The sequence below is a fragment of the Hevea brasiliensis genome, chromosome 9 (genome assembly GCF_030052815.1).
Source record: "Hevea brasiliensis isolate MT/VB/25A 57/8 chromosome 9, ASM3005281v1, whole genome shotgun sequence".
Taxonomy (NCBI): Eukaryota; Viridiplantae; Streptophyta; class Magnoliopsida; order Malpighiales; family Euphorbiaceae; genus Hevea; species Hevea brasiliensis.
The window spans coordinates 33,578,540-33,603,337 of NC_079501.1; the positions used below are offsets into that span (position 1 = coordinate 33,578,540).

General features: G+C 33.5%; 1 non-coding gene across 1 annotated transcript; it reads left to right on the plus strand.

Moving 5' to 3' along the window:
- Positions 1 to 11,002: 11,002 nt before the first annotated feature.
- Positions 11,003 to 11,109, plus strand: LOC131183682 (small nucleolar RNA R71). The gene has a single exon (XR_009151721.1). It is a non-coding gene; the product is annotated as a small nucleolar RNA R71 (small nucleolar RNA).
- The last annotated feature ends 13,689 nt before the right edge of the window (positions 11,110 to 24,798 follow it).

Genomic DNA, 24,798 nt, shown 5'->3' on the forward strand with positions numbered 1-24,798 from the left:
AATATTTTGAATAAAGGATCGGTTAAGTGTCATTCGGGTAAAGCACGCATTGGATAATCACATTAGAGATCGTAATAATAATCAATGCAAAATAATAAGATGATAATTGACAAAATAAAGTCTTTATTTTCAAAAGATCGGATTACATCATTTGGGTGATCTCTAGGGATCGGATTACATTAAAATTGGATCACATCATTTCTGTGATCTCTAGAGATCGGATTACATTGAAAACAAAATACATCATTTGGGCGATCTCTAGGGATCGGAATGTCACATTGTGACTGATCCAAAGGGGTGTCACCGACCAGAACCGAGGCGCTGTCGGAACACCCAATGTGGAGGAAAGCCGCTGTCGGAACACCCAATGTGATGAGAAGCCGAATGAACTCAGTTGAGCGACTCGAGATCGGTACAACCGAGGTCCGCAATACAGATCGGTCAAATCCAGTTCTCTCACCATCGTCAGTTAAGGTCATTCGATCACCGGGATCGTAAATTTTCAGTCGGTGAGTAAAGAAGTCCATCGGAAAAAGATCAAAAACCACCATCATGGCCGGAACTTCCACCGGAGTAGCTAGAACAGGAAAAGTAAGAAGGAAGAGAGGAAAATCAGATGAAGGAAATGTCTCATCAGCGAGGGTATATATAGGGGAAAATGAGCATTTATTGCTGAACAGAAAATGAAGCGAACGCTTCTGGAATCGAGGGGCAATTAATGCTTTGACCAGACCGGACCTAAGGAAGGGAAAGATCGGAATAATAGATCGGAAGATGGGAGACCAGCATGAAAGATCGGAAAGAACATGTGAAAGAGATCAGAAAGAGGAAGGATCGGCAGACAAAAGGAATAAGACAAATCCCAAATAACCGTTGTCAGAATCAGAGCCGAGGTAGTTAAAGCGTCGCAGGCGAGATCTCCACCGCACGCCTAAGAATCGCGCACTTAATCTTGGCCAGTGCGGGATATGTCATGACAGTCCTGTACATCCCAATCCCCACCGTTGATCCCACTTGTAAGGACAAACCCGGAACCCTTAGATCAAGAGAGAAGACGACAATACCAGCGTCTTTCGCTCTTAGCCCTCAGATCGTTCCGGACAAGGAAATTTGGACCGTCAGATGGAAAGAAGAAAAGGACAAATATTATGAAGAGTGATCTCAACCATTCATTTTGATTCTCTTTAATTCCTGAACCTCCGATCATGTCCTTCGAAATCTTGACCCTCCATCTCCCTCAAAATAAATCGACCCTTCACGAAGAGCACCCGATTCCTATAAATACACTGCATAAAAAGCTCAAAGGACGGAAAAATAGACAAGAGGTCATTATTATAGCGGAGGAACTCACGAAAGTTCATTTAGTTTGTTACTCTGCTACTTAGAAGTGTCGATTAAAAAGACTTTTGAAACTAGTTTTCAGAAGTGTTTTCTTGAAGAGATTCTGAATACTGGAACTCTACATTTCCAGTTTGTTCATTATCTGGTCATACTCTCACTTTCTGCCTTTTATCATCTCTGTTTTCACTGTCCAAGCTCAACTTCATATCACTCGGTTCTTTCTATCTTGATCTGATCGCATTTTAGCTAAGTACCCTCCAGTTCACGAAGAACACCACTCTCAGGCCAATCAATTCGTTGCCTTATCACCATTCGACACCCCATAGTTATTTCAATAAAATTGGCTCCTTACAGGTAAGAGCTCAGTTTTATTAAGTGCCTATATTTACTTTCTGCATTTTCTTTGTTCTTCTTACATCTGTGACTTTCTTCAAGATTACTTTTACACAAACGATCCCTAAAAAATGACACTCCCAAGTCATCTCTTTAGTGATCAGTTCATTTTTATTAATCTTTATCATTTCTGAAAGCAAGTTTTCTAACTCCTAGTAGTATGTAAATGGTTGGGTAAACGTAGGTAACTGCAACTTAGAGGTCTCTTTTAAAAGAAAAAAAAACATGAATAACACGTCAGGAAGATAGCCAAACTATTAGGTGGCGTAAGCGACAATTCGGCAAGATGTCATAAAGCGAAATAGAACCAAAGTAAACAAAACAGCATAGATCGGATGTTAATAGATATTGGTAAAATGACTACATGAAAATGTCAGTGAATCAAGTCTAGTGTTCCCTGCTCGACCACGGGATATCCGAAACCTTATCGGCATTTTTGAATGCCAGAATTCTTAGTTTTAGGTTCTTAGGACCCGTAGCTGTGGTTAAATTTTTTGAAGGTCGGAAAAGTCTTTGTCCGAGTCCCGTCAAAATAGAAGAGGTCGGAAGAGTCCTTATCCTATCCTTGCCTAAAAGTTTTAAATCAACAGTTAAAGGAGATCAGAGGAGAGTTCTTATCTGGTCTCCAACCCGAAATCCCAATAAAAGAAGATCGGAGGAGAGTTCTTATCCGGTCTCCAATCCAAAAATCTCAATACTCTTAAAGGAGACCGGAGGAGGGTTCTTATCCGGTTTCCAATCCAAAATTTTAATGAACCATTAAAGGAGATCGGAGGAGAGTTCTTATCCGATCTCCGATCCAAAATTTTTAATACATATTTAAAGGGATCGGAGGAGAGTTCTTATCCGGTCTCCAATTCAAAACCCCAATAAATATTCAAAAGAGATCGGAGGAGAGTTCTTATCCGATCTCCAAATCAAATTTTAATAAATATGCAGAATAATCTCGCAAACAAAAGACATAACTCAACTTCAACTCACTAAGGTTGTCTCATTTACTTATGTATCTGGGTAATCCAAATGGTGAGAAAGCAAATATTCCCCTATATCAGAAGGGTAACATATTCATTCGAGCCTTCCTAACTATCAAATTTGAAAGTGTAAAGTTAAATCTACTTACCCTTGTTAAGGGACGAGGTGAGGTGCCTAACACCTTCCCCACCCGTTTACGGACCCCGAACCTAGAATCTCTGTCTTGAAGTGGTTTCATTTTTAATTTATTTCCCCAAATGGTTTTCTTTAGTTTCCCTCAAAACTAAGGTGGCGACTCCTCACTCTTTCCCACTTCGGTGAGTGATCGTCCAGGCGACCGCAAAATCCCATTGCGACAATTGTTAATCTAATTAGTTTTTTATATTTGTTAATTTTAGTTTAACTTATGAATTTCTTCTTGATTTATACGTTAAATGGTGTTTTTAAAAAATTTAAGAGTTAATTGTATGTTTGAAGATTAAATTCAAAGCCAAAAGATGCCAAAAATGAAATGTAAAAATTGCTAAAATTAATTGCTGTCAAAAGTTGCACAAGGACCTGCACAGCCTGTGTAACTTGTCCAGGAAAATAGAGAAGTTGCTAATTTCTACCAAAAGTTGAACAACCTCTTGTACAGTCTGGGCAACTACTTATGCAGAAAGTTGAAAATTTATCTAGAGTTGCTGAAAGTTGTACAACCTCTTGCATGACCATGCAAGTCCATCTTCACCGATCCTTCTCAGACCTGATTTTGCATAAGATCACGCGCAAGCACTTGTATAGCCATGCAATTTTACTAAATTCAACTGATGTGGCAATTTTTACACATGTTCAATGAATTCATACAAGACCCACTTTTAGCCTATTCTAGGGTTTTTATTAGAGCGTATATGAGCCATCTTATCTCATTCTTTCCATAAGATGAAAGAAGAAAAAAAAAAACACTAAAAAAAAGGCAAAAAAAAGAAAGAAGAGAAAGAACGGAAGAAGAAGGGGAAAGATGGGTCATCTTCAACATTCCTTAATGGTCCAGTTGGGATTTTGGCTATTCTTCACTAGATTCTTCACACTACAATTCAGGTTTTTCAGTTTTTAGTTTACTTTTCATGTTTTATTTCTTCTTTTACTTAAATTCTCTTGTAATTAACATGGATTATGAGTAGTTATTTTAGATTTTGGAGTTGGAGAAGTAGTATTTGGGTGATTTTGTGGATTTAAATTGGGTTAGTCCCAATTTAGTGAAATTCATGAAGTTTAATCCATTTCTTGTGTACTTATTGACATACTTAGTGTAGGGCCCCATTAAGTATTATTCTTAATCTTTGATTGAAGGACTGAAAGGAGAAAAATCAATTGATAGATAATCAAAAAATTAGATTTAATTACTTAGATTTTGAAATAGATTAAAGATTAAGAGGGTTTTATAGATTAATTAAAGTTTTTAATGGGTTTTGGATGATCTAAATACCGCAAAAGTAGGATTCGATCAACTGCAACATTCTTTGTTTCACTCGAAAGAGATTTTAAACGATATTAGAATTGGTGTCTTTTAAATTCATGAATTTAATAAATTGCACTAGTTGGTGATAATCCTGAATCTACTTGAATATGACCCCCTAACTAGAGATTCGTCTTTTCATCAATTTTTGTTTGGAATTTTAATTTTGAGCTCTAGTTGATTCTAGTTTTACCCATTTCATTAAGTCAATCTTGCTTGCTTAATTATAGTTAATTATAAATTAGTTAACTGTTTCAATTGAAATTTGTTGCATTTAAATTTCAATTATCAATTTCATTCATTGTTAGTTAAATTATATTTTCATACCTAATTAACTTTACATCTAAAGTTCAATAAAAAAACTCAACTCTTCGAGGAAACAATACTTATTTCTATATAACTTGTACGACCCGTGCACTTGTGGCTAGTTTATATCAAATTTTTGGCATCTTTGTCGAGGAGTTATTTGTTTAAGATTGAATATTTGGTTGTTTTAGTTAATTAGAGATCTTATTTTTATTTTTTTTTCACTTGTTGTTTGATTGTTTTTTAGAGGTACTTTTTATCTCTTATGAGAAGGGCTCGGAGCACTAGTGATACATCTTTCTTATATAATCCTGAAATTGAGACTAGTGATACATCTTTCTTATATAATCCTGAAATTGAGAAGTTTTATAGAGTAAACAAGAAATAAACTAGAAGGAAGCAAGAGGTTTTGAGAGTAATTAAAATAGAAATAGAAATGGCTAAAGAACGAATTCAATTTGGTGGGAATGGTGGAGATAATCAAAATAATGAGAACGATGGTCGTAGGAAGGAAAATGTCAATGCTAATTTGCCTCCGGGGAGTATAATGGATCATGCATTCCCGTGCTTTGATGAGTTGAGGGAGAGTATTACACGACCAAGAATTGATGCAAATAGCTATAAAATGGATTTTGGGGGTACTTTGAATGATTTAAAACTCTTAATTTGGGAGTCATCCTTTAGAAAATTTTTATACTCATCTTAAGAAATTTGCCATGGCTTGTGATATGCAAAAGCAACTAGGAGTGTCTAATGATGCAACAAGGCTTAAACTATTTCCATCTTCTTTGAAGGATAGAGCTTTAGATTGACTTGATTCTCTTCCTCACAACTCTATCACAAATTAGGAGGAGCTTACTGATGCATTTATAGCTCAATACTTTTCACCTAGAAAAACTCAAGTGTTGAGGAATCAAATGACAACTTTTAGACTAAGAGAAGACGAGACTCTTTATGATACTTAGATGAGATGGAAAGAATTGTAGAGACAATGTCCACATCATGCTATTCCTAAGTGGATGATTAATTAAAACTTCTACACTAATGTTTACCTACCATTAGAGGAATAATAGATGCTCAAACTGGAGGAGAGTTTATAATGAAACATGAGAATGAAGTTTATGAGTTGTTAGAGAAAATAACAAAGAGCACTCATTTATGGAGTAGTCCAAGAGTTCCGGCTCCATTACACAAGAAGCAAGCTGCAGGAATGTATGAGCTTGATCCATTGAACATGATCAATACCAAATTTGAAGCACTTACAAAGAATATGGAAGATCTAGGCATACTAGTCAGTTCATCCTCCTTTGACACTTCTTAATAAGTTGCTTATATTGACATAATAGTGAGTTATGGAGTAGATTATCCTTCATATGGTGATGAATCTTTTGGTGAACAAGTTTCTTATCTTGGGAATTGTGGGTAAAAATAGATGGGAAATCCTTGCTCTCAGACATACAATCAAACTTGGAAGAACCATCCAAACTTTTCATAGGGGAATCAACAAAACTAAGCTTCAACTCAAGTTTTTCCACCACAGCAGCATAAACAACTAGCACTTGGTTTCCAACAGAGGAATATTAATCCTCCACATCCACTAAGACAACAAGAATAGAGTTCTACAACAAAGCTTTATTACAACAAATTCTTACTAATCAGAACAAGCATGATGAGGAGATGAGAGAGATGAAGGAAAGACTTGGCCAAGTGTAAACCCATAATAGAATGTTAGAAAATCAGATTGCACAACAAGCTAGCCCTTAAGTGCCAAATCTATAGGGGAAACTTACAAGCCAACCAAAATACTCAAAGGAGCAATGTCAAGCTATTGATGTGGCCTAACCGCAAGTGCACGGGTCGTTTAAGTAGTATAAAAAAAAGATATTGTTTCCTCGAAGAGTTGCGTTATATATTGAATCCTTGATATAAAATGAACTATACTAAAATTATAATCCAATTAAACAAGTAAAAAAAAAAAAGGGATCTAAAGTTTAAAGTGTAAAAATGCAAAACTCAATTCAACTCAACTCAACTCAACTCAACTAAGCCTTTATCCCAAAAATTTGGGGTCGGTTATATGGATTCACTTTTTCCACTCTAAAAGATTTTGGGTTAAATCCTCAGAACTCAATTCAAGCAAATATTAATTCAATAATTGGCTAAATGAAGAAATTAAGAGATTAATGATGAAAATTAATGCAAATGGATTAAACTAAGCTTTCGAAGTAAAATGTCAAGTAACGATTGTAAAAAGGCGATTCCGAAGTTAAAGGTTCATAGTTATGCTATTTTGGTATTTTGATTGGTTAGCTGTTTATATGGAAATTATGTGTTTCAAGGAGATCGATGCTCAAATCCTTTGAAATCTCTTTCGACTGAGATAAAGAGTGCTTTGATTAATCAAATTTTACTTTCGCAGAGTTTAAAATTAACCAAGACTAATTAAGCTCTTTAATCCATCTTTTAGCCCTCTTAATCCTTAGTCTATTTCTAGATTTAAGCTAATTAAGTCCAATTTATTGATTATCTATAACTGGATTTTCTCTTTTCGGTGCTTCAACCAATGATTAAGAATATAACTTAATGGGATCCTACACTAAGCATGTCATTAAGCACACAAGATATGGATAAAACCTTATAATAACCCTAAAATCTAGGTTAACCAGTTCAAAACCTTAAAATATCTTAAATGTTACATATCCAACTCCAGAATCTTAATGTACTACTCACTATTCATGCTTAATATAAGATATTCAAAGCAAAAGAAGAAATAAAACATGAAAATAAACTAAAACTAAAGAAACCCGATAGAAGAAGTACAAAAATGGTGAAGAATGAAGTAGAATACAATTTGTGGAGGTTCTTTGGTGCAAGTGCTAAATGCTTTTGATTTCGTAGCAGCAATCTTGGGGTTCTTTGGTGGAGGTTCAGAAGGTTGAGTTGCAGTTGGTGGGTCATTTCATTTTGTGGATGGGGGAGAATAAGAAGTTGGTTGAGTGCTTTTTGAGCATCTTTTCCTTTGATAAGTGGATGTGGTGGAGGTTGGTTATGGAGGAGGGGATTCAGGGTTGGGTAGTTGTATGGCAAGGGGGCTAATCCATAGTGGAGAGCCATGAGGAAAAGGAAGTGGTGGAGATTACATGGCGTTTGCTAAGAGTATGTAGGTAATGAGAAAGAAGAAAAGAAACTAAAAAAGGTAAAGGGTTTTGGCAAAAATATAGGAGAAGAAAAAGAAGCTGTAAAAAAAAAAAAAATAGAGATAGGTGTCATGGGTAAGTGGCAACGTGAAGGAGGGAAAAGAGTAGGTTAGGGTTGTTAAAAAAAATTGGCATGAAAATGGATAGGATAGGTGTGAGAGTGCGCAGGCTATGCACTACTCGTGCATGTTTCGATAAGAATAGACAATGAAGCAAAATAAAGCAGCGTGAAGTTGCGATATGCACTAAGCTATGCAGATTTCAATAAGAAAGAAATAAAAAACTTAAATTGCAACATGAAATTGCACAGGTTGTGTAATAGGCTGTGCACATTTCGGCATGAATCAAAATTTACGCAAAAACAGTGCTACAAATTTTAAAATGCATAGAAAAGAAATTTTTAGTGTTTAAAACTTAGTTAAAATGAAAAATTTCAACTAAGAAACTCATGAATCATTATGATTAACACCAAAAATTCACAAATACAATGCAAATTCAGATTAAATGCATAAATAGGCATCAGAATCAATAATTTATGTACAAATAACCCTATGAACAGTACCATCTTAACCAAAACCTGCAAAGTTCAATTTTAACACATCAAAGCTCTCAAGAACCTATACCAATGCATTGTAATTGGAAAAATATACCTACCAAGGAAAACAAAAATTCACTCAAGCACTATCAAAGAACAGTGAACACTCATTCTCAATTTTCAATCAGCTTCAACATAATAAAAATGAGTTGCACACACCAATTGATTTTCAAACCACAAAAATTGACTAATCACCATAAATCAACATCAAAGACATGAATGCGTAAACTTTAGGCACCAAACCTTAACCAGTTAGTAGGAAATAAACAATGGACAGCAAAAACCCCAGAATTGCTACACACAGCCTAAAAAATCTACTGCATAAGATATCAGAAAAAAAATCTATGTAGAAGGAAATTAAAACAAATCAGCCTTTGGAGGTTGATTAGTAAAAATGACAAGAAATACTCCCTAATAGTCCAACATCTTCTCTCCTTTTCAAAATGCATCTACAAAAGATTAAAAAAATTGAACAATATCAACAATTTGAGCTAGGGATAAACTAAAACAAAGTAAAACTAATCAAAATAAAATAAATCAAATTAAAAGAATAAAAATAAAGCTAAGATAAAGGATTTGGGGTGCCTCCCAAAAGCTCTAGTTTATGGTCATTAGCTTGACCCTTGTCATGTTTCATGGTGGCTGGATTGGAAATCGTCGCCTTTATTCCCAACATGTGCTTTAATGAATCTATACTTCATCTTCTTGCCATTGCATGAGAAGATCCCTTTCGCTTTATTTAAAAATCTAATCATTTCTTTCCTGACAACATTTGGTGTATCTTTTTCTTTGAGAAATAGTTGCTTGACTTTAGTTTTGTCCACTTGCTCAATTTGAAAGATTGGTGCCATAGGACAAGGTGGATTACTCTTCAAATGTCATGCAAAGGCTGTCACTTTTGGTTTTTCATCGTTGGTACTCCTTTTATGAACAAGATAATTTTCAGATAAGCTTTTGGATAACTCTTTCTAAAGTGCTCTTCCACTAACTCATTAACTATATCAACTCTCAAGTGAGAGTCTATATCTTGATGTTGCCTCTTCATAGCATTGCCAATGTTGAAGACAAACTAATCCTCTCCCACTCTAAGAGTAAGCTTTTCACCTTTCACATCAATCAAAGCACTAGTTGTACCAGGAAAGGTCTCCCTAAGATGATAGGCATAAGAGAATCCTCTTCTATGTCTAAAATGACAAAGTTAACTGGGATGTAAAATTTTTCAGCCTTCAGTGGTACATTCTCCAAAATCCATTTCGGATAGTTAACTGATCTGTCTGCTAGCTTAAGATCTCCCATGTTAAGCTTCTCATATATAAAAAGAGGCATAAGGCTAACACTAGCCCTTAAATCACATAAAGCCTTTGAAGAACAGGATTCCCTAATGTGGCATAGAATTGAAAAACTCCCTGGATCCTTGAGCTTTGGAGGAAGCTTCCTTTGGAGGATAGCTTTGCACTCTTCTATCAAAGCTACAGTTTTATGGTCTTCAAGTCTCCTTTTGTTTGAGAGAATTTCTTTCAGAAACTTAGAATAAGAGGGCATTTGGGAAAGAGCATCAATAATAGGCACATTGATGTATAGCTTCTTCAAAACTTCTAAGAACTTCTCAAATTATTTGTCCAATCTTGCTTTTTGAAATCTCTATGGAAAAGGAAGTTGTGGCTTATAAAACTCTCGAGGTATGTATTTCTCTTCTTTTTCTTCACTCTCCTTTTTACTTTTTCTTGTACTCTCTTCCTCTTCACTCTCTTGTTTTTCACCTTCCTCAACATCTTTCTCATTTTCTATCTTCTCACTCTTCTCCAATTTCTCATTGTTTACTACCTTTCCACTCTTTAATGTGATGGCTTGATAGTGTTCCCTTGGGTTTTCCTGTTGACTTGGAAGCTTTCCCATAGACTTTGTACTTGATGAGCTTACTTGTTGTGCAATATGATTTTCTGGCATCCTATTGTGTGTTTCATTTGTTCTAGCCTTGCCTTCATCTCTCTCATCTCTTCATCATGCTTAATTTGATTAGCAAGAATTTGTTTTAGCAAAGCTTCAATTGTAGAATCTTGTTCTTGCTATTTTGGTAGAGGTGCAGGATTTATATTCCTTTGTTGAAAACCAGGCAGTGGTTGCCTATTCGACTGGTATGGATGCTCTTGTTATTGTGGTGGAAAATTATAAGTTAAAGCTTGACTTTGCTAATTTCTCCATGAAAAATTGGGATGATTCCTCTAAGCTGGATTATATGTTTGAGAATAAGAATTTTCCATATGTTTTTTCCCATAATTCCCGAAATAAGAAACTTGTTCGCTGGAAGATTCAATGCCATATGAAGGATAATCTAGTCCACAACTCATTGTTCCTTTTATATAAGCAACTTGTTGGGAACTTCAAGAAGATGATGAAGCACTGACTAGCATGCTTAGATATTCCATCTTCTTTGCCAACACATTTGTGAGTGCATCAATTTTGGCATTGATCATATTGAATGGATCAAGATCATACATCACAATTACTTGCTTCTTTTGAGTTGGAGCTAGCCCTCTTAGACTACTCAAAAGATGAGTATTCTTAATAATTTTCTCTAAAAGCTCATAAGTTTCATCCTCACACTTCATGATGAACTCTCCTCCAGTTTAAGCATCAATGATCCCTTTAATTACAGGAGTATCATTTGTGTAGAAATTATGATTTATTATCCATTTAGGAATGTCATGATTTGGACATTGCCTCTCTAATTCCTTCTATCTCATTTATGACTCATAAAGAGTCTCATCCTCTCTAGGTCAAAAAGCAGTCATCTGATTCCTTAACTCTTGAGTTTTTCCAAGTAAGAAATATTGAGCAAAAAATGCATCATTGAGCTCCTCCCAATTTGTGATTGAATTATGAGGTAAAGAATTAAGCTAATCCAAGGCTCTATCCTTTAAAGAGAATGGAAACAGTTTAAGCCTTACTGCATCATCAAACACTCTTGGTTGCTTTTGCATATCATAGACCATGGCAAACTTCTTAAGATGGGTATGAGGATTTTCTGAAGGGTGACCTCTAAAATGAGAATTCTGAATCATTTGCAGTACCCAAAAATTCATCTTATAGCTATCTACATCAATTCTTGGTCTTGCAATGCTCTCTCTCAAATCATCAAAATGAAGGAATGCATGATCTATCATACTTCTCCTAGGCACATTAGCATTGACAATTTCTTCCCCATGGGCATCATTTTTATTGTTCTGACCATTTCCACCATTACCACAAATTTTAACTCTTTCTTCAGCCATTTCTGTTTCAACTTCAGCTACTCTCAACACTTCTTTTCTTTTCCTGGTTTCTTTCGTATTAGCTTTATAGAACTTCTTAACTTCAAGATTGTACAAAAGAGATGTGTCATTTGTGCTTTTGGCTCCTCATAAAAGATTAAAAAGTACCTAAAAAAAAAAAAAAACTATAGACAATTAAAATAATCAAGAATTCAATCTTAAACAAGCAATTCCTTAACAATAGTGTAAAAAACTTGATGTGGTCCAATAGCAAATGCACGGGTCACTTAAGTAGTATAGAAAAAAGATATTGTTCCCTCAAAGAGTTGTGTTATAAATTGAATCTTTTATATAAAATGAACTATACTAAAATTATAATCCAATCAATCAACTAAAAGAAATTTGAGGATCTAAAGTTTAATGTATCAAAATGCAAAACTGAGTTCAATCAAATACTAATTCAATAATTAGCTAAATGAAGAAATTAAGAGATTAATGACGAAAATTAATGAAAATGGATTAAACTAAGCTTTCAAAGTAAAATGTTAAGCAACGATTGTAAAAAGGCAATTCTGGAGTTAAGGGTTTATATTTATGCTATTTTGGTACTTTGATTGGTTAGTCAAACCTATGGAAATTATATGTTTTAAGGAGATTGATTCTCAAATCCTTTGAAATCTCTTTTGAGTGAGACAAAGAGTGTCTTGATTAATTAAATCTTACTTTCGCAGAGTTTAAAATTAACCAAGATCCATCAAGCTCTTTAATCCATCTATTAGCTCTCTTAATTCTTCTATTTCTATATCTAAGCTAATCAAGTATAATTTTTTGATTATTTATCACTAGTTTTGCTCTTTTTGGTGCTTCAACCAAGGATTAAGAATATAACTTAATGGGATCATACACTAAGCATGTCATTAAGCACACAAGAAATGGATAAAACCACATAATAACCATAAAATCTGGGTTAACCAATTCAAAATCTCAAAATATCTTAAATATTACATACTCAACTCCAAAATCTTAAAGTACTACTCACTATTCATGCTTAATACAAGAGATTTTAAGCAAAAGAAGAAATAAAACATGAAAATAAACTAAAACTAAGAAAAACTGATAGAAAAGTGCAGAAAATGGTGAAAAATAGAGAAGAACCCAATTTCAGTTTAAAAATGGAATGTGTCGGCTCCCCTCCTTTCTCTTCTTTTTAATTCTTTCTTCCTCTTGCAAAAAGTGAGGTAATAATGCTTAATTACCCTGACATAAACCCTATAATGGACTAAAAATGTTGTGAGGTGATGCCGTTACACGTCTAAGAAGATCTACTTCTTCAACTAATTAATGAGGAAGTGCATGACTGAAACTGTACCCATGCAACTGTTAGTAGTATGCCCTAAAGTATATCATTTAGTATGTATCTTGTACATATTTTATTAATAAAAGGCAATTTCACTTTTTCTTTTACATAATGTATTTATGTGGAATAGAAAAGGTTAATTGATATTTTGTTAGAAATTCTATTTTTAAGTTATTAAGAATATGAGTGACAATATTTCTAGCACAAAGTATCATAAATTTGTTCACAATCGAGGATACTTCACAATAAGGACATGACTTATCCAGAAAGATTGTAATTATGTTTGTTCCCAAGTTATTTATATGAGATGTAAATAAGATGGAATGGTGAGTCTCATACCATATAACAAACATGATAGGCAATTATGCATGATAAGTAGGCCTAACCAGTGACACTTATGATAAGCACGTGGAGTTTACTCTTGTCAATGCATTGTCATAAATCATATCAGTGCATATAATCTTTAGACCTGAGATAACACAGTTATCTTGTATATAGGTCGTATGAGTTTGATACTGCTTTCATACTTGTACTGTGTATGGGTATATGGGCATGTGTTGGCTCCTACTAGTTATATATAGAGGTACGTAACACCCCTCACCTGACTACAGTGTAGCCGAGCAAGGCATGCCACATTCGGTGCCGGAGCACCCTATCTTATCTTACTTTATTCCTCTAATAATTTAATCTTGTTATATCTTAATATCAATTATTTTTAGACGGAGAAACCAGCGGAGTTTTCCCTATTTTATTATCAGTTGACGTATTTCACTATTCACCTACTTGAAATTTTTAATAATATTTTACAATAAAAATCTCATCAATTATTCTCATAACCATCTCATAATTTGCATCTCATTCATATATCTCAATTTCATATTCATTTCTATGCATTTCCATTCATGCATAATATATATATATATATATATATATATATATATATATATATATATATATAAATTCGCAAGTTTCATTAATTTATATGATTTACAAATTAATTACAGTTCCATAATCTATATTTCAACATACAATTAATAGTTTACATTACAAATAATAACTAATTATAATGTACAAAATACATAATATGATATATATGGGCCCTATCTACATGTATTGCTGAGGAGGTGACAACCTTGAACACTCTGCAAATCAGAACTCCAAAATTTCTGTTTGGTATTCGTTGGGCTTTAACTTCAGTAAAAATAATTGGAGCATATTTTCTATACTCAAGAATTCATATGAAATTTTCCATACAATATATCTTTCGTTATTTATGTTGCTCTCTAGAATCACTTCTTTCACAAGTTTACAATAATCATTTATATCATATACAAATAAATCTAAAATTTATATTTATACTTATATTCTCATGAAAGTCACATTTGTAATGTTATTTAAGTTAAAATTCTTCTACTAGTTTTTTCATCACTTCCTTGATATTTTCTAAGTTGTTTACAATCATTTCATAATATTTAAAATTTTTAGAACTAGTTTAATTTACTTCAGATCATTCTAAGGAACAAATTTTTGGAGCTAATCTAATTTATTTCAGAACTTCTTCTCATTTATTTATTTTCTAGCATTTTTAATTTACTTCAGATTCATATCTTATTTTAATAAATTAGACTGCCCAAGTAACCTACTACAGGCTGACTAAACTGGATAACGGGTCGTTGGCACTGGACACCGCGGTGCCTCGAGCCTTCATACAATGGGACGCAAAACGTTAATTACGTATGCAGTCAGTATGGCTAAAAAGTCATGATAACACATAATTAGGCATAAAAGCCATGAATGTTGGCATAAAGCCATGAATGCGGGCATAAAGCTATGAGTGCGGGTATAAAGCCATGAATACAGGCATAAAGCCTTTCGCAGTACTGCTAAAACAATATCCTATTGGCATGCCAATCTATCTAATCTGACACACGTGTCTAGGCAATACATAGGCGCATAGTACCATTAAGAGTTTATATGTTTTATCATTTCATTATATTTTTCGTTTATATATTTTATAGCATTCTAATTTTGTTTATAATGGAAATATAATTTTCAAATTCACATTTTTAGGTAATTTATGCATTCATCGTAATATTCATACTAATTACAATTCACATTCATTTAATCTCATGTACCATTCACATTCAAAATATCTTTCCTTTCTCTCTTGATGGAGACCTAAATCCCAAATGACACTTTTATCACATTTATTCATTCAACAATCTATTCATGTAAAGTACATTTCATACTTCAAATTGTATTGCTAATATATTATGAACTCCATTGGTGTTGGGAGTATAAATCTCAACAATCCATCTAGGTTAATTTTATTTCATATTTAAGTGGTACACTCATGTTTTATTAAACCTATTAGTAATGGGAATATAAATTTTAATTATATATTCACATAACTTAAATGTTCATTAAGTCATTTAGGTAAATTACTATTTCTATTCCAAGTAATCCATGAACATTTCATGGATTCCAAATTTCATACATTAATTTCCTCTACCAATTTAGTTATTACACTTTGTGTCTTTGTATTACTATTCACTTAAATTATTGACTTTTTAATACATAATAAATTTATTGAACCTAAGTTCACCAAGATACCACATTTTACATTCTAAAGTTGTTGGTATTGGTTGCCAATACCATTTCAAAGCTTATCTTATGTTATTCAAAATTTTCAGATTTCATGCCCTAGGTTTACTGTTCCATTGGTCATTTATACAGTAGAAATTTGACAAAATTGTCTTCATGAAAGTTGTTCCTTATTGTGTCTAGTTACATTTCTTTTTTTGAATCACTCCATTTAGAGTTTTGTAGCTCAAGTTATGGTCATTTTACCATAACTGGCTGGATTGACCTATATCTAGAATTTCTGGGCAATTTGGTTCTGCCAGATTTGGTGACCTAAGTTTGGTTGGCAATTTGACTAGGTTATGGTCAGAATTTGGATTTGTATTCTTCACAAAAGTTGTAGGTCTATGTCTTAGCTTTTTGCTGATAAAATTTCAGGTTAATTGAACGTTTCTACACTGAGTTATGACCAAATGAATAAACACTGTTTATTTAGTTATTTTGCCCAGGTAGAATGCAAGTCACCCAGATTAGGGCAATTTTTAGGTTAACTTGGTTTGGTTTTCTGGGCAGGGTTTCTTCACCAAAGTTGTGCCATTATGTGTCTAGTTTCATGTCCAATTAGCCTTGCACCAATTGAACCTATGCAACTCCATTTATGGTTGCCCAAACCTGCTAGACTAACAATCAGTCCTGTAGGTCACCAAGGGCAGCATGCCTAAGCTCAACTCCAACATGCTTACTCACTTCAATTCCTCCTTACACACATTCAAATGGTCACTAATTGACCATTACAAGGTTAATATACCATTTCATGAGCAAGCCCTAATTTTTTTCACAAACCCTAATTTCTAAGTGTCCATTTCATGCTATCATGTCATCTAACACATCCAACACACATAATCGAACATCTAACTCAAGTTTTCTCATCACAAACCACTTCTAAACAATTCAAGTCATACAAATCAACAAATCTCATCCTTCTCCCATGGCTGCAAATTTTCATACACACTTCAATATAATTATTTTGTTCAATTTTTCAATGAACTCTCATTTAATTAGTCTTCCTAACAAGGATTAAAAAGAGAGGGAACTAAGTATAGGCACTAACCTTTTTGAGTTTCACTTAATCTTGATTAAACTTCCTTAATCTCTTCTTCTTTGGCTGCTAATAGCTTTTTCTAGGTGAAAGATCAAATTTTTGTGAAGGGACTTGGCAATTTTGGTGAACAAATGGAGAGGAAATTCAAGCTTTTAAGCTTGAAAATAGTGGAACCTCTTCTCTCTCTCTCTCTCTCTCAATGTTTTTGGCTGCCCAAAGGTTGAAGATGCAGATTGTTTGTCAATTTTTGGTCTCTTTTATCTCTTTTAATGAGTTTAACAAATTGTGATTGGTGGAGGAAATTTAAATGACATCATATGATGTCATAATTATCATTTTCTTTTATTTTCCTTTCTTCTCTTCTTTACTCATTTCCAATTTAATTTTTAGCAATATTTATTCATATTTTAAATCATAATAATTATTTACTTAACTGGACAAGTCGGCCAAAAATCATCTCTGAAGACGAAATGACCAAAATGTCCTCCGTTTGGCTTAAGAGACTAAAATTGTTTGTATCGATTGAAAAATTTTTCTAAACATTTTCTTGGCATTCTAATGCCATAGAAACCTCAATGACTCTTCTCTGGAGTCCCAAAAATTATTTTATAAATTTTTCTCTCGGTTTAGGGCTCCTAGTTATGAGAACCGCAACTTTCCATTGGGTTACCCATAGCTAGGGCCCCGGCTCATTTAACTTGGTTGTATTTTATTTCTAAAGTTTTTTTCTTAATTTTTCATACACTTATTTGAGTTATTTATGACTCCTCACTCTAGTCTAAATATTTTTCCAGATGTTCTAGTTGTCCAGACCGACACCGATCACCGGAACAGTAGAATGTACGGAATTGCTATAGTGAGGGTGTTACATGGTAGGTGTTGATCAAGATGGAATCTGTTACCCTAAGTAAATAGGGATAAAAATCCTATGTTCATTTAATTATTCTTGATGTTTCAAGTTTCTGGCCAGGACAGACAGATTAATCAGAAAAGAGTTTCTAATGAGAAAATCTTTTTAATCAAGAATTGGAATTAAAAGAGAACATAATATTAATAGCAAATGGGGTTTGACATAAACCATGACTCCAGCTCGAATTGGGATTTTGCAACAGAGAGATTCTAGTGCATGGTAACATATGATTATAGGTTCATTTAAGGTATTCCTTGTTACTTATTGGGTGGCTATAGCATGCTATGCTAGGTGTGAACCAAAGTCTATGAGATGCCTAAAATGATTTAGAGGAATCATTTATGATAAGAAAGAGTTCTGATGATATTAAGAGTTAATATCATATCTCATTGCCAATTAGTGATGAGCCTAGTAAGTCACACACATACACAAGATAGTCACCAAGTTAAATGTGATTTAATTGATTAATTAAAGAGTTTAATTGATTAATTAAATAGGTTTGGTTTGCAATTAGATTACAAAGTCCCTAGCATGGCTTGAAACCAAATCTAGGTTATTAGATGTATAGTATAAGTTAAATTTATATTTAAAGTGTTTAAATATGAATTTAATTATGAGAAATTAATTAATAGAGATTAATTAATTAATTTATATTTGATATAAATTGATTAGAAGATGAGAAATAATTATTTTGGGTTGAGAACTCAAAATTAAAATACAAGGGTAATTTGATCATTTCACAGGGTGACATGTGACACTATGAGATGGTGACACATGACACCATATAAGCTTTCCATTTGTCTTTCTATCATGCAAGATGATCAAAGTCAAGATTAAGTCTAGCTTTGACACTTGGCTTAATGTGATTAGGTCAATTAAAATTAAGATGCAATCCGGTGATGACATATGACAAGGGTTTTAAGTGATGAGCTAATTATAAAAGGAAAAGAATGAAAAATAAAATAAACATTATGATTTTTCTCAAAGTGTGCAGCCACCTAAAAGGCTCTCCTCTCCTCTTCTTCATCTTTTCTCATCAATTCAAAGAGAAATCAATTATTTTCTTTGAATTAAAATTGCTAGAAATTGTTTCTAGTGTCCTATATACATCTACAACCTCTCTAAAGGCAAATCCCTAATTTCTAATTGGTTGGCAAAGCTTGAGAAGCTAGTTTAGGGGCTGTCATTGGTGATCTTAGTGTGGACAAGCTAGAGGGACAATATTTGGGGTCCTAGGTGCTTCCCAAAGGTACCAATCGCATCTACAGTGCATCAAAAGGTTAGTGCACATATTTTTGTATTAATCTAGGGTTCTAATGAATTAATTTGTTAATTTCAAAAATCTTAAATGGCTAATGTAGATCCTAATACATATTAAAAGAGTTTTAATATGCAATTGAACATTTTAATCAATTAGGTACATAATGGATATAGCATGATGCATGAAACCCTAGAAGAAATTTTTGAATTCAATGTTCTAATCTAATAATTTTCATGCTTCTGCTCCTACAATTGGTATCAGAGCCACTATATTTGCAATTTAGATTGTTTAATATCTGATTTAATTGTGTGATTTGATCAAAACTTGATTGATTCATTGCTAGTTGCATAGAAGAGTGTGGCGGCATCATGTTTGTGCTCCATGGTGCGCATGGTTTTAGCGCCACAATGGTGCGCAAGGTATATGGGCTTTGAATGTGCAATTGTTGTATGATCTAAGGCCCATTCCATGACTAATTAAAATGTTTAATTAGGAGTTTTAATCACACAATTAAATTTTGATTCAAATCTGAATTTTTAAATTTGTTTGAATAAGATTCAAATCTGAATTTTTAAATTTGTTTTAAATGAGATTCAAATCTGAATTTTTAAATTTGATTGAATGAGATTCAAATCTGAATTTTTGAGTTGAATATGAGATATTCAATTTAATCTTAGTATGTATCTTTTATTTAATTGTTAAATAGTAATATGCATGATGGATGATCATGGACAATAAAAGACCAATGTAATTGGATTTATTTCTTTTATTTTTCTTTGAGTTGTAAAATAATTAATTTTATTTTGGTGGCATGTATTATAAAGGTTGTAATATTTTTGTGTTGTAATTTCATTTATTTGAGGACTTTGAAGTCCATGTTCTTGTAAATTCGCCTTGGTATGCCAAGGATTACTATGTAATTGGATTGTAAGAAGATCAAGGAGGTCAAGAGCATTAGTGGGACCAGTGGGAGGAATACAAGATCAAGTGTTGATTATGTACTCTTTCGGCAACTCTTGTAATATGAATGAATGAAATGCACCTAGGAATGCCCTGATTCAATTCTTGGTGCTCAGAATTGAATCCCTTAGAAAATTCATGATCATACCATATTTATTATTTATCCATGTATGCATGCAATGTATGAGAATGTATGCAAGTATATGATATATGCATGCTAATTGAATAATGTGGAAAGTGAGACCATAATAGTAATTAGGCCGATCACAAAATCTTCCAAACGAATGATTAAGTTGTAAATGGTATAATTAAAGTAATTATATCATGGGCCCTCTATTGATGCAATTATTTTAAGAAATTTTAAATACTTGCATATGATGCAATTAATTTAAGAGATTTTCTTAAGAATAATTATTAAGCATGAGATGTTGTAAATATGTAAATGGTTTGGTGGCTAATAATGGATGTGCCTGAGGATATTAAAATTATTTGTATGTTTACTGGATCAATGGGATCAATTTAACTAATGCAAGATAATTCAATAATGGATGTGCCTAAAATTTTGAGCATTAGGGGTTAGGTAAATGATTGAACCTCACATGAGATATGATGGGCAAGGACTTGCTCACTTACAGTTTATTGTAATTCCAATAATGGATGTGCCTGAGGATGATCAATAAGACTATAAGAATTCAATCACCCACTAGAAATTCATCAAACTAAGATTTTCGTTTTTTACTTTGGAAGTATATGATTCGCTAAGTTAGTGGGAGGACCAATTTGATTAAAAGATCATAATCATTTTGGTTAATTACATAATATATTTATTAATTAATCTGGTTATTTTCTACAGTTATTTTTTTGATAATAATGAGCACATAACAACCACCACCATCTAATATTCTTGCGAGCATACTTGATCACAATAGGTTGACAGGACCTAATCTTTCAGATTGGCTAAGAAATTTAAAACTTGTCCTGAACTTAGAACGTATTGGATATGTTTTAGACTCAAAGGTTCCTGGTCCCTTACCTCCAGAGGTCACTCAAAAGTAACATGAAACTTTGAACAAGGGGAAGGAGCATGATAAGAGAGTCAAGTGTTAAATGTTTGCTTCTATGAGTAATGAGTTACAGAAGCAATATGAAAATATGCAATATGTAAGTGAGATCCTCCTTCACTTGCAAGAGTTGTATGGTAAGCACAGCAGGAATGCTAGGTATGAGATATCTAGATAGCTATTCCGCATGAGGATATATGAGGGACAGAATGTTAGGGATTATGTCCATAAGATGATTCAACTGATTGAGCTGCTGGAACATCTTGACTTTCTCATGGATTTCCAACTGCAGACGGATTTGATTCTTCAGTCCCTACCTGAGTCATTTGGGAATTTTGTGACAAATTTCCATATAACTAAGCAGGAATACACCTTGGTTGGTTTACTTAACATGTTGGTTATTGCCCAAAAGAATATGCCGGGCAATAAAGGAAAAAAGGTAGCTTGATTGTATCTTCTTCTGTTGGAAAGTCCAACAAGAAGAAGAGCAATAAGAAAAAGAAACCTCAAATTCCTGGTCCTTTTAAAAAGATAGCTAAACAGAAAGGGAAGACCAAAGCTGAAGGAGGTAAAGGAAAGTGTTTCCACTGCCAGAAGGATAGGCATTGGAAAAAAAACTGCCCAGAGTATCTTGCTTCTCAGAAGAACAAGAAGGATACACCCTCAGAAGGTTACACCTTCAGAAGGTATGTCTATATCTTGTTATTTAGATGCTAATGATGCTCATAATTCATCTATAGCTTGGGTTTTAGATACTGGTGTCAGTTCTCATATTTCTTGTGATATGCAGGAACTAGCAAACAGTAGCAGCTTACGTTCTCGAGATGTTAGACTCCGAATTGGCGATGGCTCAACTGTTGAAGCTTTAGCCATAGGATCTAAATCTTTTTACATGAGTGGACATGTTTTGTATTTGAATAATATTTTGTATGTGCCTGATGCTTTTAAGAACATCATTTCTATTTCTAGTTTGACTAAAAATGGTTATAAATTTCAGTTCACAGATTATGTTTGCAATATTTATTTTGGAAATAAATATATTGGCTCAGGTTATATGCATGATGGTCTTTATTATTTGGATAATAATGATAAACACAAAATGAATGCAAGCAATCTAAAAGAATGCAATGCCATGGTGAAAATCAACTCAAGTTCAAAATATATTTGGCACTTAAGATTAGGTCATGTTGCAGAAGATAGGATTGCAAAACTAGAGAAAATGAAGATTTTATCCTCATTGGGTTATGAGCCTACTCTAATTTGTGAACCCTGCCTTCAGGGCAAAATGGCTAGATCACCCTTTGTTGGACAAGGACTAAGAGCTGAAAATATTTTGGAGCTAATACATAGTGATGTATATGGTCCATTTAAAGAAATGGCTAGAGGTGGTTTTCATTACTTTATTACCTTTACTGATGATAAATCAAGGTTTGAGTATTTGTATTTGATGAAATACAAACATGAATCCTTTGACAAGTGCAAAGAATTTAAATCCGAAGTAGAAAATCAAACAAGAAAAAGTATTAAAGCTCTTCGATTATATCGTGGAGGTGAATATTTGAGCACTAAATTTGATGAATACTTGAAAGAGCATGCATTGTTTCCCAGCTGACTCCTCCAGGAACGCTACAGTTGAATGGTGTATCTAAAAGGAGAAATCATACCCTATTAGATATGGTACGTAGTATGATGAGCTATATTGATATGCTAATCTTCTTTTGCGGATTTGCATTAGAATCAGTTTTGCATATTCTGAATAGGATTCCATCAAAATTAGTTTCTTCCACACCTTATGAGATATGGCATGGAAGAAAACTAAGTCTTAAGCATGTTAAGATTTGGGTTGTCCAGTATATCAAAAAGCTGAACACTGATAAATTGAAAATCAGATCAGAAAAAGGTCGATTTGTTGGAAATCCAAAAGAGAGTTTTGGATATTATTTTTATTTACCTACATCACAAAAGGTTGTGGTAAGCAGAGATGCCATTTTTCTTGAACAACAGTTTATTCAAGAAGGAGGCAAAGGAAGGCAAATAGAATTAGAATTGGAGAATTCTGACCAACTAACAGATCAGATGGATATAAATCCATTTAGTCAATCTATACCTATTGATGAAACATCTACAATTATTCCTCGCAGATCAACCAGGATACCTTACCCACCAGTGAGATATGGTTTCCTTCATAAAGATAAATAAGAGTTGGTTACTCATGAAGAAGCAAATCATGAAGATGATCCACTTACCTATGAAGAAGCTATATTAGATATAGACTCTTCAAAATGGATTGAAGTTATGAAATCTGAAATTAATTCCATATATAAGAATCAAGTTTGGGTTCTTGTTAACCCACCTGAAGGTATTGTACTTATAGAAAATAAATGGGTTTTCAAGAAGAAAATTGGTTCTGATCGAAAGGTAGAGACCTATAAAGTAAGGCTAGTAGCGAAAGGCTTTCGCCAAAGGCAAGGAATCGACTATGAGGAGACTTTCTTGCTTGTTGCCATGCTTAAATCAATTAGGATTCTAATAGCAATAGCTGCATACTATAATTATGAGATTTGGCAGATGGATGCCAAATAGCTTTTCTTAATGGATACATTGAAGAAAAACATTTTCATGGAACAACATAGGGTTTTGAATCCCAAGATAGTTCCAAGGTATACAAGCTAAAGTGATCCATTTATGGGTTGAAACAAGCTTCAAGGAGTTAGAACATCCATTTTGATGAAGCCATTAAGTCATTTGGTTTTATAAAAAATGTAGATGAACCATGTCTATATAAGAAGGTTAGTGATAGTGTTATCACTTTCCTTGTCTTATATGTGGATGATATTCTGTTGATAGGTAATGACATAGGTATGTTGATAGCTGTAAAGGTATGGTTGTGAAATACATTCTCCAACCTATATTCTTGGAATTCGTATCTATAGAGATAGAGCGAAAAGAATAATTGGTTTATCTCAAAGTCTATACTTAGAAAAGGTGTTATACTGATTCTGATTTTCAATCAGATATCGATGATAGAAAGTCTACCTCTGGGTTTGTGTTCATTTGTAATGGAGGTGCAGTCAGTTGAAAGAGTTCCAAACAGAGTACACCTGCTGATTCCACTATAGAGGCTGAGTATATTGCTGCATCAAATGCTGAAAAAAAGGATGTTTGGATATAAGAAACCCCGGCCTCACTAGAAATCCAAACACATAGAAAGGCACTACTACATTATCAGAGAAATAGTTGGACAAGCCGATGTAGCCATGTAGAAAATAGCATCAGCTGAAAATCCAGCTGATTCATTCACGAAGCCTATGTCACAAGCTCAGTTAGACCGACATCTTGAGAAGATGGGTTTAAGATATTGTAATGAATGGCTCTAGTGCTAGAGGGAGATTGTTAGTAGTATGCCCTAGAGTATATCATTTAGTATGTATCTTGTACATATTTTATTAATAAATGGCAATTTCACTTTTCCGTTTACATAATGTATTTATGTGTAATAGAAAAGGTCCATTGATATTTTGTTATAAATTCTATTCTTAAGTTGTTAAGAATATGAGTGACAGTATTTCTAACACAAAGTATCATAAATTAGTTCACAATCGAGGATACTTCACAATAAGGACATGACTTATCCAGAAAGATTGTAATCATGTTTGTTCCTAAGTTATTTATAGGAGATGTAAATAAGATGGAATGGTGAGTTCATGCATAATAACAAACATGATAGGCACTTATGCATGATAAGTTGGCCGAACCAGTGACACATATGATAAGCATGTGGAGTTTACTCTTGTCTATGCATTGTCATAAATCATATCAGTGCATATAATCTTTAAACCTGAGATAATACAGTTATCTTGTATATAGGTGGTATAAGTTTGATACTGCTTTCATACTTGTACTGTGTATGGGTATATGGGCATGTGTTGGCTCCTACTAGTTATATATGGAGGTAGGTGTTGATCAAGAAGGAATTTGTTACCCTAAGTAAATAGGGATAAAATCCTATGT